Genomic DNA, 12,982 nt, shown 5'->3' with positions numbered 1-12,982 from the left:
TGAATGAAATCTTAGAAAAATTAGAGTTAATAGACATATGAAGAAAAATAAATCGGGACAAAAAAGAATACACCTTCTCAGCACCACATGGCACATTCACAAAGATTGACCATACACTAGGTCACAGAAACATGGCATACAAATGCAGAAAAGCAGAAATAATAAATGCAGCCTTTTCAGATCACAAGGCAATAAAAATAACAATCAGTAAGGGTATATGGAAAACCAAATCCACTATTCGATAAAAACTGCTGGGAAAACTGGAAGACAGTGTGGGAGATTAGGTTTGGATCAACACCTTATACCCTACACCAAGATAAATTCAATATGGGTGAATGACTTGAACATAAAGAAGGAAACTATAAGTAAATTAGGCATACACAGAATAGTATACATGTCAGACCTTTGGGAAGAGAAAGACTTTAAAACCAAGCAAGACATAGAAAGAGTCACAAAACGTAAAATAAATAATTTTGACTACATCAAATTAAAAAGTTTTAGTACAAACAAAACCAATGTAACTAAAATCAGAAGGAAGCAACAAATTGGGAAACAATCTTCATAAAAACCTCTTACAAAGGTTTAATTACTCAAATTTACAAAGATCTAAATCAATTTTACAAAAAAATCAAGCCACTGCCCAGTCGATAAATGGGCAAAGGACATGAATAGCAGTTTTCAGATAAAGAAATCAAAACTATTAATAAGGAAATGAAAAGTGTTCTAAATCTCTTTTCATCAGAGAAATGCAAATCACAACAACTCTGAGGTATTACCTCACACCTAGCAGATTGGCTAACATGACAGCAGAGGAAAATAGTGAATGCTGGAGGGGATGTGGCAAAGTAGGGACATTAATGCATTGTTGGTGGGGTTGTGAATTGATCCAACAATTCTGGAGGGCAATTTTGAACTATGCCCAAAGGGCGATAAATGATTGTCTGCCCTTTGATCCAGTCATAGCACTGCTGGGCTTGTACCCCAAAGAGATAATAAGGAAAAAGACTTGTACAAGAATATTCATAGCTGCACTCTTTGTAGTGGCCAAAAATTGGAAAATTAGGGGATTCCCATCAATTGGGGAATGAATGAACAAATTGTGGTATATGTTGGTGATTGAATACTATTGTGCTCAAAGGAATAATAAAGTGGAGGAATTCCATGGAGACTGTGACAACCTCCACAAAGTGATGCAGAGTGAGAGTAGCAGAACCAGGAAGACATTGTACACAGAGACTGACACACTGTAGTACAATCGAACATAATGGACTTCTCCATTAGTGGCAATGCAGTGATCCTGAACAATCTGCAGGGATCTAGGAGAAAAACACTATCCACAAGCAGAGGACAAACTGTGGGAGTAAAAACACCAAGGAAAAGCAACTTCTTGACTACAGGGGTGGAGGGGATAGGACTGAGGAGAGAGTCTAAATGAATACTCTAATGCAAATACCAACAACATGGAAATGGGTTCAAATCAAGAACACATGTGATACCCAGTGGAATCGTGCATAAGCTGTGGGAGAGTTGGAGGGGGGGAGAAAAGAAAATGATCTTTGTCTCCAATGAATAATGTTTGGAAATGATCAAATTTAAAAAATTAAATAAAATTTAAAAAAAAAGATTTTAAGCATTGGTAAAAATGAAAAGGAATGAATTACTTGGGTTTATCTATTTATTAACATAATCAAGCCAAAAGGGAGAATAAGGAAAGATAAATGTATTAATAAATTGAGAAGAGAAAGGTTTATAGAGAAGACTTTCTGGAAGAGCATAACCTGGAAAAGGTAAGGGAGGAAGAGAAGGTGAATACAGTACATGATACAGTAGACAGAAATGCAGAAGAAAGCCTAGGTCCATGTGTGACTAGACACATAATTTCACCTCCTTAGGGATCCATTTCTTCTTTTCTCAAATGTGGAGAGTGTACTGGATGACCTCTAAGATCTTTTAAGGTTCTAAATCCCTGTGAGTTCATCTGATAGGGATGAGAAAAGGATATCTTCTAGGCACATGGAAGTGGTGTAAAATCTGGGAGAGTGAACGAGGTAAAGATAAAATCATGGAAGGGATAAATATTTGTTTTGGCCTATAGTTTGGACCTTGACTGTTGGAGGATCAAATGAAACATTTGTAAACCACTTAGAACAGGTTGTTTGGGTTTTTTTTTTGTTTGTTGTTGTTGTTCAGTAAGTTCTTGTTCCCTTTCCCTTCTACTCCTTGGAAATCTTTTAAATGTCACACTTAAAATTGTTTGTGCTTTATTATATATAAGCACAGATAAGGGAAGAGATTTTTTAATTGGGATAATAGTTAAACCTGCCCATATTTTTGGATCATGTGAAGGAGATTATAGGAAGGAAAGATTTTATAATAGTAAGCCATTCAGGATTCCATTAATGCAGTGCATATGACAAATTATGAAGGCATGAATGATAGTGGTAGCATGAGAGCATGAGGAGACAGGATCGGGAGGAGATGAAAGGATTTGACATGTGGTTGGATGTAGAAAGTGAAGAAGAATACTATCATATAATAAACACTTCATATGTGTGTAAACTCATATTTAATATTTATAAGGTAAATAGCACTAATATTGATATTTCCAAGAATTTTGAGAAATGAAATTTGTGAAATCCTACCTTAAGAAATTGAAAACTGTTATAAAATAGGGTACAGAATATTATACCTATTCCATAATGCTTTGTAATGTATATATTTATTTTCCTAAAAGGTATAGTCTCCGTAATCTTATCATGATTTATAAAGAGAGGTAGATTCTGAGAATGATGTGGCCTAATGATGGATCTTGGGAGTAGCAGACTAGGGTGAGCAGGAAAGTACCATTATTCTCTGAGGAATATAGTGGTAGTGTCATTGAGAATAGGAGCAATAGGCTCCTGATCAGCATATGTCCTGTGGAAAGTCATAATTGTCTCCATCCTAGTTATAATTATCCTTTTAGTTTATCCTGGTCTCTGAGTGGAAGGAGGGTTTCAATTGGGTGATGAAAAGGTAACACCTTTAAAAGATCAGGGATCCACTGGTATATAGAATTAGGAATACAAATGACCCAAAGTATAATAGAAAGACACCAAGAGAACATAAGGAGGATGTAGCATCTTATCAATAAATACTATGCATGTTAGAAGTGACACTTCTTATAAATTGGAATAGTACCTGTGATTATTTTAGTAGAGGGAATTTCAGCCGAGGTAGTTTTACCATACTAATATAATTAAACAATTTCTCTGATACTAGTAAGAATAACCGAATGTTTCCCCAAATCCTGGGAATGTACAGTGATCTGGGAATAAATCTTGAGACTGTAACCTCCTCTATCCAGACAAAAAGAGCTATTTCTCATCCATTCTAACTCTAACTTAAAACAGACTTCAAAATCCCACTGCCTTTCTGGTCCAATCCAACGATTGGGATTTTGACTATTAGTAGGTCTGCCTTGTTAAACAAATCTGAGTATATCTTATCTTATTTTCCCTTCCCCATATAGAAGAGAAAGAATATCAACAAAATGGCCATAATTAAGGCATCATTCTTATAGACTCCAAGATTCTGTAACTTAATCTTTTTATTTTATTTTATTGTTTTCTTTTAAAATATATTTTACTTTCCCAATTACAGGTACTAAAAATTACCAAAATATATTTTCTGAAATTATAAGATCCATGGTCTCCTTATCTCCATTCACTCCCATGTCCCAAAGATGATAAGCAATTTGATCCATATAATAAAAGTATTGTCATGCAAAACACATTTATATATACATCATTGTTGTGAGAGAATACTCACGTAAAACCAAAATCTCAAAATAAAAACAAAAATAAACTGAAGTGAAAATGGTATACTTTGATCTGCATTCCAATTCCAATAGTTCTTTCACGGAAGATGAATATCATTCTTTGTAATAATCCATTCAGAATTGTCATGGATTATTTCTGAGAGTAGCTAAGTCTTTTATGGCTTTTAGTTTGTAGAATGTTCTCCTGATTCTACTTATTTCTCTCCTCATCAATTCACATAAATCTTTGCTATGTTTTCTGAAATTAACTTGCTCATCATTTCTTACAGCACAATAGTATTCCATTATCATCATACAATACAATTTTTCAGCCAGGGCATCTTGTCAATTTCAAATTCCTTGCCACCACAAAAAGAGTTGCCATAAATATTTTTGTATGAGTAAGTACTACACACCCATTTAAAAAAATCTCTCAGAGACTTTCTAGGGTGGAGCAAAGAAGGAGGAGTTCTGTGCCACCATATCCAGAAGAGCTCTGTGCCACCAAAAGAATCCTCTCCCACCAACATTAAAATATTAACACAAAATGAATACAGGAGTGAAAGAATCAACAAGAAGACAGAGTGAAAAAGCTTTCATGAAAAGAACCCAAAAGTTAGGCAAAGAATATCTGGAGCACTGGGGTGAGAGGAGAGCAGTGACAGAAAGAGGCTGTAGTAAATAGGGAAAAGTATACCACACCCCCTCACCTCATATCTATTGTCCAAGGTTTGGAAAGTAAGGCCAAGACTACATATAGACTCTGAGATCCTGCTAGGGCAAATAGTGGCACAAGTCAGCCCATACCCCTTGAAATTTCAAAACTGTGGAGAAGTCCAGAGTCCCAGCATAGGGCAATCTGGGCTAAAGTCAACTGATCCATGTGGGAAAAACTAAACCAGGAATCCTAGTCTGGGCTTGGGATAAGGACATAGTACAAAGTTTGGGATCACTGATAATACTAAGTACTAAATACTGATCTATTTGCCTAAATCTCAGGGCAGAGTTCCAAGATAGGGGTAATCAAAGGTGTGCCTGATTAGATCAAATACACAGTGGGACCAAAAACTTAAACTTAAGCCTGAGGCTAGAATTTGATCATCCCTTGACCCAATCAAGTTCAGAGTGAGATGAAAAGCTTATACCAAAACTTGAGGCAAGTCTTTAAGCTATCAGCATCACAAGGTCCAACTGAATCAGCAGAGGGAAGGGGCTTTCAGAGATCTTAGCCCTCAAAGGATAACATCAGCCCCCAAGCCTACCTATAATGAGACAGGGAAAATGAATAAACAACAACAAAAACAACATCTAACTCTAAAGAATTTTCATGGAGACAAAGAGCAAGGTACATACACAGAAGAGGACAGTGAAAGCAAAGGAAACACACTCAAAGCCCAAAAGAAAAATATGGATTGGACACAAATTCTAGAAGAGCTCAAAAAAGACTTCAAAAACCAATTAAAGGAGGCAGGAGGAAACTGGGAAAGAGAAATGAAAGTGATGCAAGGAGAAATGGATCAATTGAAAAAGGAAAGCCAAAAACTGTCAGAGGAAAATCAGTTCATAAAAATCAGAATTGAACATCTAGAAAGTAATGATTTCATGATAAACCAAGAAACAATAAAGGAGAATCAAAGGAATGAAAAAAAAATAGCAGAGGAAAACATGAAATATCATATAGAAAGAACAACTGACCTAGAAAATAAATCTAGAAGAGAAAATTTGAGAATGGCTGAACTACCTGAAATCCGTGACCAAGAAAAACCTTGGACATCACATTACAAGAAATTATTAAAAAAAAAAAACACAAAACTTCCCAGAGATCCTCAAACAAGAAAATAAATTGAAAATTGAAAATTTTACCGATCACTTCCAGAAAGAAATACTTTGATAATTTCTTATAAAATGATATCTACATTTTTTCTTGGTCATGACTTTCATTATTTATAGTTCATTCATTCTTAAGTTTTCTCTCTTGGATCTGTTTTCCAGGTCAGTGTTTTTCAATGGGATATTTCATATTTTCTTCTATTTTTGTTGTGCTTTAATTTTTTGATGCCTCATGAAAGTATTAGCTTTTCCTTCCCCACTTATAAATTTTAAGGAATAATTTTATTCCATGAACTTTTGCATATCCTTTTACATTTAGCTAATTCTACTTATATTACTTAGGAGGAACTAATTACGTATGAGAGAAAAAGTGTTTTATATATGTGTGTGTATATTATATATATTACATACACACTTTATATGGTAATTGTAATTGTAATTTGTAATTTATAATTGTAAATTGAAAAAGTGGTTAATAGTGATTTCTATTCCATGTTATCAAATCCAGAGTATCTGGTCAGTTTTTTCACTGGAAAGTCAAATCATTCCAATTTAATAAGCTAGGATTCAATAGCTATGAACAGTCTGAGTAATAGCAGTTAAGTATTTACATAGGTGAACAAGATAAAAAGATTATAAACCAAAGTCAAGACCATTGGAAACCTTGCTGAAAAAAGTTGGGTAAGACAGGTGAAATTTGTGGGAGAATAAAAATAAATAAAAACTTTTGGTAATCTCATATACTGTAAGTCCTCATTTTATAGAACTAATATATTGCAAGATCTTGGCTGTAATTTGAAAATCATGCATATTAGTTAACTATTATTTAATAAGTATTTCTCATATAAATTACTTAGGCACTTTATGACTTTTCTGGGCTTATCAGAGCTACAGGATCACTACTATTATTCTTGAGGACCTTTATAACTAATTAAATAACATTAATGAAACAAAGAGAAACACTGCTTTGACTTGGATATGACTTGTTACAACTGAGAACTACAGCCAAAGACTGAAATGGTAGTTAATATTTGAAACAAAAACAATATTATGACTCATACTAACATTTCTAAGAGTGAGAATAAGTATGATTGGACAAATTTCTGTGAGACCCTATGATATCTTGCACCATTTGGGAAAATGTTATGGATTTAGTGTGTAATTAAAATTTCTCATTTTATGTATTGTTTTCATAATAAAAAAGGCAAAACAATTCATTCAAATGTATTGAGTTCATGTAAAAAGAGGTCCTAGTGTATTATTTTTTGGGAAATTTAGAAACATTATTTTAAGAAAGGGTACAAAGACTTCACCAAAATGCCAAAGTTGTTGTTCAGGACATAAAAAAAAGCAAGATTACCTAATCTATAGTGGCGAGGGATATATAACCTTAGTATATTTACACAAAAAGTTTTACTTAAGCCACCTTCAGACCAACTAGACATGACAATAGTGATATTTTGGATTAATTTTACCCCTCAGCATTTCTCTCTACCATTTATGGAATATATGTATCTTAATGATTCTTGGGCTAGTTATTTCACAATACTCAGCTTCAGTTTTCTCAGTCTCTTCTTTTATAAGAATAAAGAGAAAAAAGGTGAGCTTTAAAGCTTCTTTAAGTCATAAATATGATGACACCATGGTGAATTAATCTATGATGATTTAGGATAATGGACAGATGCCATGATCATCTAGGGTAGCTTATTTGTAGCTTTCTATAAATAGTAAACTTAAAGTCTAGAACTATTTTTATTATTATTACTATGATGATGATTATTAACTAGGATTTATATAGTATTTATGGTTTTCAAAGTGCTTTAACATATTTCATTTGATCCACTAAATATAATACAGGCAAAAGATCCATAATATAACAAAAATATATGTTGATTTGTGTCAATAATAATAAATTTAATTTACATAACTTATTTATTTATAAGTGTATAATCATGGAGATTTTTCATTTATAGTTATTATTTATACTTATGTAACTAATAGGATCTACAAGCTTCTTTACATATATCATTTCATCTTCACATATGCTTGTTAATAGGTGCTATTCTTATCCTCATTTATATATGAAGAAAATGAACCTTAATAATGTCAAATAATTTACTCAGTATCAAATAGATTACTAAGTTCCTGAGACAAGTTTCAAATGAAAGTCTTCCTGAATCTCAAGACCACCTAACACAGTAGAGGAGCCATCATTTATTAGGAACTTCAGTTCATAGGCTGCATTGGGTTGGGGGAAGTATTTAAGAACAAGGAATCCATTTTGAGACCTTCAAATTTTACCTTTGAGTCAGTCTGCTAATGTATCAAGGAAGATCATACCTAGAACTACTTCCCATGTATTTTGATATATACAAAGAAATGTGAACTATGTAAAAATTCAGTAAAGCAAGTCACCTTTGTTGAGAGAAAATACAAGTAGCCCTTCAACACCATGACTTTCATCAGATTTTAAGGCATCATAGGTGAGCATCAGAAATTAAGTGGGAATTTTTGGAGAGTTTTGCAAGACCAGCAGATGATACGCAAAGTCCAGTAGATGACAAAGTAAAAGTTTATAAACTCAGAAATCCACCAAATCTGTACATAGTATTAGCATTAACATTATTTTCTAATACCACAAATATACAGAATTTTTAAAGTAAAAATAAGTAAAAATTAAAATTTGCAAAAAGAATATGAAAGACAGCAGATGACACACAAAATCTAGAAATATAAAGGCATTTTAACATTGCCCTAAATAAAGCCTATCATCAGCACTTAATCCACATTTTATAATTACTGTAAATACCCGATGAATGAAAAGGAAAATAATTCAGAATCCTTCACTGATACAAAGGGAGGGCCAACAAATTTTATGAGGATTTTCCAAATCATGGGGTTGTCCTTATCCCCTGTGATGGGGAAGAGATACTTTTACTCACAAAATATAGGAAAAATGAAGACAGGGAAGTCTATTGAAGTTCTGCACAAGTTAGGCATTTTATTGATGCAATAAAGAAAATAAGTCACCCTTCCTCCCAGCACAGTAAAGTCTGATAATCTATTATACGTTTCTTATTCCAATTTGCAAAACCAAGAGGCTAGACCTGGTAAATGGTACAGATTCATGCTAGTCTGAGGAAAAGAAAGTTTCTGGGGAAATGGCTATTGGTGGATATTCAAAATTCCTTGACAGGAAAGGGATTTTAGAAAATTATTGCTTTTGGTCTTGGTCTGATAGGGTGATTCAAGGGATTTAAGTCTACCCTAGGCTTCTTTACTTAGTTGAGAAGGAAAACAACTGGGGATACAATAAAATGGTGGCCATACAAATACATTTTAACTATAAGTCAAATTAGCTAATATTAACTTCAGAAGAGACCAATATAATAGGGCTATTAGGAGTTTCAAAATATAACTTTTCATCATCACCTTTCATGCTATTGTCTTTCTCATCTTTGAAAGCAGCCCACAGGCTTCCTTATACTCTTCTAGCTCTTCTGGGCACTCCCAGGATGTTTTGATTTAAAATGTGGCATCTTTCTTTTCTTGTCTCCAAAAGTGTAGCCCTAGAGTGGTTTCAATAGACATATCAGAAGGCCAATTTCTAGATTATCAGGAAAATGAGGTCTTGTTCCTAGAACTGCCCCCTTGGCAGCTTGAAAATAATTTTTTTTTTAAATTTTTCTTGGCCTTCTCTCTGAAGTATAGGTAACAAGTTTTCCAACTCAAGAAAGTGATTATGAGCACATAAATGGCAGGTGTTATGCTACTAGAATGTTGGTTTCTAGCTCATCTTTATCATGATTTTCTAAGTTTCCTTACTATAAAGTTTTCTTATTCTAAGAATAAATCTAAGATAACATTCTTCAGAGAAAAATTGGAAGAACTTGTTCCAATTTCTCACTGACCCAATGACCCTGTGAATACAAAGGAGTACAATGAGGAAAGTGTTGGATTTAGAGTCTAAATAAGTGACTACAAATATCAACCTGGCCACTTTCTCTCTGCATGACCATGAGCAAGCTGCTTAAACTCTCTGTGCCTCAGTTCCCTATCTATAAAATGTAGGGTTGGAGTAGATGGCTTCTGAATCCCTTAATAACTTTAAATTCATGGTCCTATGACACACAGAGGACAGCTGAATGGCACAGTAGATAGAGTTGTGGGCCTGGAATCATGAAGACGTATCTTCCTGACTTCAAGTCTGGACTCAGGCACTTAATGGGTGACCCTGGGAAAGTCATTTAACATTGTTTTCCTCAGTTTCCTCATCTTTAAAATGACCTGGAGAAGCAAATAGCAAATCACTTCAGTATCCTACCCAAGAAAACCCCAAATGGGATCATGAAGAGTTAGATATGACTGAACAACAATAACACACACATTAAAATTAGACAATCAAGTGGTGTTTGGAGGAATAAAGCTTTAGGTTACTAGCACTGTAAATTTGTATTTTAGTCCCAACATTTACCTCATTCTTGAGAAGGTCTCAATCAGCAAACTAGAAAAATACCTAATAACTCTTTGAGATTGGAAACTTCTAAATATCCTTTGGGGGGGATAAAATTATCCTGGAGATGTTTAAAATATTTCACATGTAATTTGTCTATCAGCATATTCAATTAGAGATTTTTATATTTAATATTTTAGATGGGGATTAGACCTGTGTTTCATTGATTTAAGCAACTTCTCATGAGGAAATTTCCCTCAACCAAAGCATATTTGTATCTGGCCTGCAATTTATGATATCAGAGAGTTCCCTGAATTGTTGAGAATTTAAATTATATTTCTGGGATCACATAATGTATTTTAGAGGTTTATCCCAGTGTCTGACACACAGTAGGTATTTAATAAGTGCTTAATGAATGACTGAGGAAAGATATTAAAGCCTTCCTTATTCCAAGACCAAGACTCTCTTCACTGTACCTTTACCTGGTGGCATTTATAAGTAGGCAGATCAAATAAACATTTTTCCATCTTTTGAAAGAAGTGAGTTTGAAATTCATTTACATAGTCTGACACATTTCATTTCATCTTCTGCAAATACTCTAGCTGTTGGAAGTTAAGATATCAAACTTCTGAAGTGTTCCTAAGTGAAAAACAATATGCCCCTCACACCTGTATTTTTGGGGCAATTTTTGCAACTTTTTTGATGTCAGCTAAGTTTCTATGGTAATTTTTGCCATCCTCATCTTTGGGAACTCAACATAGGAGACTGTTTATTGATATTTCCATTATAACATATTGAGTAATTTAAAATTAGAACAATGTGGAGGAAAAGGCTGAATGTGTGTAAATATTGAAACATAGGAACAAAATAATGGAATTTTTAAGTTAAGTAATCAAATCAAATCAGATCTATAGATCACAAAACATATCTCAATATTCTTCCACTAAAATATATTTAAGAAAGTAATAAAAACTGATAGCCTTGAAACACTACAGAAATGAAAGGAACTGAGATCTATTCCCCAAGTAAAGGAATTCAGAGGCTATATTTTGACTTTTCAGTAAATAAGGAAATAAAGACTGAGTCATCAACAAAGTCTTCATATATTTGAAATCTAAGGTTTACAATGTTGACTCTGGTACCTAAATAGTCAATATATCCAGGGATTCATTTTGAAAAAACTATTGAAATGAAGGCAAGTTAAGGATTATCTAGTCTAACTTCCTTACCTGATATAAAAAAAATTCTAGAGATTCCCTAACTTCCTGAGGTCATGTGGATCACCCAGAACCCATACACCCAACCTCCATGATCATTTTTATTTATACTTGAGACAATTATGCAGAAGACATGCAATCCAAGAGGCTATAGTGACAATTCTACCTATGGAGCTCAATAGCTGTGTAACCTGAGCAAATTATTTAATTTCTCTCAATATTTCTCATCTGTAAAAAGGGAATGATAACTGACATTCACAACAATGTTGATAGAATAAAAGAGTTACTTTACAAATCTTAAATTCTTATCTGAATATTATTATTATTATTATTATTATTATTATTATTATGCAACATCTTGCTTTCTCACTCTTATTCCCTCTGGCCTCTTCTAAAACCTTATTCCAATGATGATTTTCTTTGTCTTTCACAAGGGCAATGTCTCCCTTTTCTCTAATTTTTTTTCACTCTTTGTCTACACATCTGCTCAAGTTTTCATCCTCCTAAACTTAAAAAGATGGAAAAATGGGGACTTCCGGGTAATCATGGCTGCAATCTAGACGCCGCACGCTTCCTCTCCCCGGCACCAAACGAAATAGACTACATCAAAGGAGCATAAAATCACCTTTGGAGGAACAGAAGGACTCCCCAGTACCCCACAGAGGCAAAGGTACGTGGGGCTTGAACATTTCCACACTAAAATAAGAAGGAAAAGCTTGCACAGAAAAGTGAACTGAGCCGCCCTTCCCCCACCCCACCTCCCCCACTAAACCATAGTGAGCTACCTGAGCACTCACCGGGACAGCGAGTGAGTGGGGAGCGTCTCTGTCTGGGGGGGCACTCCAGGGTCCTTGGGATCTGGGGACTGCCAGGAAAAAACGTCTCAGGGTGGTTTCACTGGGGAATCCATCGGAACTGTACTTGGGGCAGGCTGCGCTGAACACCATCATTATCTGGGCGGAGCTGAATACCTGGGCAGTGTGGCTGTGACCAGGGACCCAGCGCTCTAACAAACCTTGGAGCCTGGGAAGAACTAGTCTGAAGCAACCTAAATTCACAGAAAAACCACACATATAACCCAGATCCCAGACCAAAAAGGAAAGGGGAATAAAACCACCAAAGGGATGGCTCACATGGCCCAAAATCAAGCCTCCAGGAAGAAAGGGAAAAAAGTGACTATTGAAAACTTTTATGGTGGAAGTACCCAAGGAAAAGAGGAGAATGAGGAGGAAATCCAAAAAAATTCAGAACACGCCTCCCAAAATGGAAACTATCAACAAGCTCTGGAAGATCTCAAACTGGAACTTATCCAAAAGATGGAAACCTGGAAAGAAAAATGGGAGAAAGAGATCAGCTGTCTGACAGATAAGAATGCTCAATTGGAAAAAGAACTCGAAGGATCCAATAGAAGGGCAGACAAGGCTGAAAAGCAAAACCAGTCCCTAATGACCAGAATTAAGCACCTCGAAGAAAGTGAGATGATAAAACAGCAAGAATCAATAAAGCAAACCCAAAAAATTAATGAATTAGAAGAAAACATAAAATATCTCACTGAGAAGGTCACAGACCTGGAGAACAGAGGAAGACGAGAAAATCTCCGTATCATCGGTCTCCCAGAAAAACCAGAGGTAAACAACAAATTGGATTTTATTCTAGAGGAGATTATAAAAGAAAATTGCCCCC

General features: G+C 34.6%; 1 long non-coding RNA gene across 1 annotated transcript in view; it reads right to left on the bottom strand.

Annotated features, from left to right (window-relative positions):
* Nucleotides 1-9,330, bottom strand: part of LOC103093522 (uncharacterized) — a 96,814-nt gene extending 87,484 nt beyond the window's left edge. The window contains exon 1 of the long non-coding RNA XR_008912956.1: nucleotides 9,062-9,330. This is a non-coding gene — a long non-coding RNA (uncharacterized LOC103093522). The remainder of the gene's footprint in view (nucleotides 1-9,061) is intronic.
* Between the last annotated feature and the right edge of the window lie 3,652 nt (nucleotides 9,331-12,982).

Source organism: Monodelphis domestica, chromosome 6 (genome assembly GCF_027887165.1).
Source record: "Monodelphis domestica isolate mMonDom1 chromosome 6, mMonDom1.pri, whole genome shotgun sequence".
Lineage (NCBI taxonomy): Eukaryota > Metazoa > Chordata > Mammalia > Didelphimorphia > Didelphidae > Monodelphis > Monodelphis domestica.
The sequence above is the reverse complement of the archived record's forward strand: the minus strand, read 5'-3'. Positions and strand labels throughout refer to the sequence as shown.